Raw genomic sequence first — 3,741 nt, 5'->3', positions numbered from 1 at the left:
AACTGTATCTATTATCTAGAGTGGGTCAAAATCCAAGCAAGGTGACCTGAGAAATGGAGATGCAGCCAATTCCTGTGATTAAATAAAAGTTTAACAGAAGAAAACTGATAAAGCAGTGAGTAAGGAGATGGAGGTACTACACAGAGAGACAAGGAATTGCCAGTGGCATTAAAAAATGCTATGGACAACCCAGAGTCAAAAAGATGAGGACTGGTCAGGAGCTGTGGCACACATTTTATCCCAGCACTTGGGAGGCAGAGGCAGGCAGATCTCTATGAATTCAAGGTCAGCCTGGTCCAAACCAGGTCAGCAAAGTGAGACCTTGTCTGAAAACAAACAAAAGATAGAGACCAGGTCTTGGGCAACTCAGAAAACTAACTGCCCAGCACTTGCTAGTCCAGCATTGCTGTTCACTGTGGGAAAACACCCAGTGTTGAAATCAATGGCAAAATCAGTCACAACTCCCCTCAACAAACAGGCAGCTTCCACAGCTTGAAAAAAAAAAAAACCACTCCCTTCATGTAAGTAGCTGTTCTCACTCACTTGAATATTTCATGTGCTAAAATAACAAGAGTCATTCTGGAGTAAAGTTAAAAAATATGAGTGAAAATAAAATTGCTCTTAGTTACAAAATTACCAAAACATAAAAATGTTTCCAATGCTAAAGTCATTCAGTCTTGATGTGAAATGTAGATGTTTTTGAAAAGAAAAAGAATTGTTTAGCCAAATCAACTTGACACATTTAGTATATTGGGTTACCCAACCACCTCAGTCATTTTGCATTCTTCTTGATTATTCATAGACTAAAGAAAAAGAACATTCCTGCCTTGAGAAATGTATTTTTTTAAGATTTTATTTATTTTAAGCGTTAGGGTTTGCCTGAACATCTCTGTGCACCATATGTGTGCAATGCCCACGAAGGCCAGAAGGGGGCATTGGATACCCTGAGATTGGAGTCAGACAGTTGTGAGCCACCACGTGGGTGCTGGAAATTGAACCTGGTCCCTCTGGAAGAGAAACTGGTGGCCTTAACCACTTAACTATCTCTCCAGCTCCCTGCTCTCTTTTCTTAAAGTTCCAAAGACAGATAATCTTTTTTGAGAGAGGGTCTCATTGTGTAGCCTCGTTGGCTTTGAAATCACAACAATCCTCTATCAACCTTCTGAGTTCTGAGATGATAAATAAGAACTACCACAACTAGCTGATAGAAATTTTGTATAGCATTTAAATGTGAATGTTTTATTTGTCTGCTGTGTGTGTGTGTGTGTGTGTGTGTGTGTGTGTGTGATGCATGCTATTGGCATGTATGTATATGTTTGTGATCTCTGTTGATGTGGATGTGTGAATGCATGTTTACACATGCCACAGGACACGTAGAGCTCAGAGGACAACTCTAGACGCTAAATGAGGATCAGTACCTTTACTTGGAGGTCATTATAATCTCGAAGCCCCCATCCCATGATCCGAATAAATAATAATACTTCTGCTTGTCCAGTTTCTTGAAGACAATTTTATTGTAAAAATGCGATCACTATGCCTTTGACACATGGGCCAACAGTTGCTATTAATGCTGTGCGCACAGGAATTCTGCAAGAGGCTGGGTCCTTGGGCAAACTTAAGAAGAGTAATTGTCAGGCCTCTCACAGCCCTCCCTTTCCCCGACCCTGGTGACAGTAACGAATAACCATGGTGTTCGCTGAAAAATCTCTTTAGCACGAATCTCTAAGGACTATTTTTATTCCTGTGGAAAATGTTCTATGAAAAAAATGGGCTGCCTTGGAGAAATAATGAAAGGACGACCGGAGAGATGGCTCAGCACTTAAGAGGATGTACCTCCCAGAGGACCCGACTTCTATCCTCAACACCCACATCAGACAGCCTCTATGTAACTCCAGCCTCTATGGGCATCTGCACTTGCAAGCACACACACACACATGCACGCACACACACACGCGCGCGCGCGCGCACGGGCATCTGCACTTGTAAGCAAACACACACACATGCACGCGCACACACACACACGCGCGCGCACACGCACACGCACACACACACACGCACAGGAAAGCTTTAGGAAATAGTGAGAGGGAGCAGTGAGTTGAGGCCCTGGAACATTTGAGACCTTGATTTGTCAGCCAACCGCAGGCGAAGCTTCGAACCACCCTACCTCCACGGAGTTGCTGTACCCTGTCTTTATCCTCTTCTCCCTTCCCATCCTCTCTGTATTGCTGAAGTTTCTCCAATGTAACAAATGTCCCAGGATCCTTTAGGCATTGAGTGTCTTTAGAAAAAGACATACTTAAATTTAAAACAAAGACAAAAAAGCCTTACTTTGGAACACAATGTTACCTGGCCAAATGGTAAATCAACCTGAAAAGACCCGAACATGATCTACTGGAGGGAGGAAATGTCTATTGTTTTGACATGAGCACGGCCATGTCAAGGATGATGTCGAAGTCATCCCTGGTGAGGCTCAGAGAGATAAGCATGCCTTTCTTGGGCTTCAGTGTAAATTTCAACAGCGTGTGCTGAAAACGTCCACTTAGCTTTCTCCTTTGGGTGTTTACACTCTTCAGACTCCCCTACAGAGCTGCCCCTAAGAGGTTCAACCTGCCTCCTTATTCAGCTCTAGATAATATACCCGCCTCCTCCCTATTCAGCTGTATGCAAGAACTCACTACCTTGTTCATCAACTGTGATGATATATAGGTTGCATTTTCAGGGTGCTGAGGTTTCTCCATCCAAGAGTCCAGATCAGTCAGTCCCAGTTGGTCTGTACTGTGTCTGTGTGTCTGTTCTTTCTTCAATCCCTCAGAGCCCCAGTGAGGTCTCTCTACCTTAGTGGTGAACCCTCACCCTGCCTTTAGCTACGGACTCAGCACTTGGCTTTAGTCCATTTCCTTCTTCCCCTCCCTCCTCTTCCTCCTCTCCTCCCCCTCCTCTCAGCCTCCTGTATGTCTGTTGAAGTACCAGCCCGCCTTCAGTCCATACCAAGCAGTTTCACCGTCAAAGGCCTTGGGTGGAGGTTCTAAACCTGGATGAATTGTGTGACCCTGCCTTTAAAAAAAATCAATTCTGGCAAATTGAGCTCAGAGTATTTACAATCAATACACCCTATCTTCCTGAGATGGATGGCTGGCTCTGCCCCTGGACAGCCATTTCCTAGTTTAATGCTGCAGAATCATTGTCTCTGCCCCGCCCTCCACCCACCTTTCAGCTGTGTGGGAATCACCTTGGGTTTTGCTCTTGGGCTGTTGCTTGTTTTTTTGTTTTCTGAGTCCTCCTCACCAATCAGGATTCTTAACCCCTTTTCTGGCAAAGAGTTCTTGTATGCCACATCCAAGCACATACGGGGACACGTCACCAGTGTAGCAGTGCAGGTTCTGTTCACGGCTTCCTGATTGTAGGAAATTCAACCGGTTACTGACAAACATGCTCTACACATATGAAGTCTTTCAAAGATATGTTCCTATTCAGCTCAGGCTATTACAGAGGGAGATTTATGGGACTATTCTCCAGAATTCCACATTACCCAAGACTATTATCTAGTTGTCTTTCTGTTGTTATGAGAAAACACTCATCGAAACCAAGTTGAGGAGGAAAGGGTTTATTTGGTTCGCAGGTTCCAGTGTCTCATCAGCAGAAGCCGAGGCAGGAACTGAAGCAGGGACCATGGAGGAGCCCTGCTTGTTGGCTTGTCCCCAAGTTCATGCTCAGCCGTCTTTCTTACATAGGCCAGCCCCA

The sequence above is a fragment of the Microtus ochrogaster genome, chromosome 6 (assembly GCF_000317375.1).
Source record: "Microtus ochrogaster isolate Prairie Vole_2 chromosome 6, MicOch1.0, whole genome shotgun sequence".
In the NCBI taxonomy this organism is placed as follows: Eukaryota; Metazoa; Chordata; class Mammalia; order Rodentia; family Cricetidae; genus Microtus; species Microtus ochrogaster.
The sequence above is the reverse complement of the archived record's forward strand: the minus strand, read 5'-3'. Positions refer to the sequence as shown.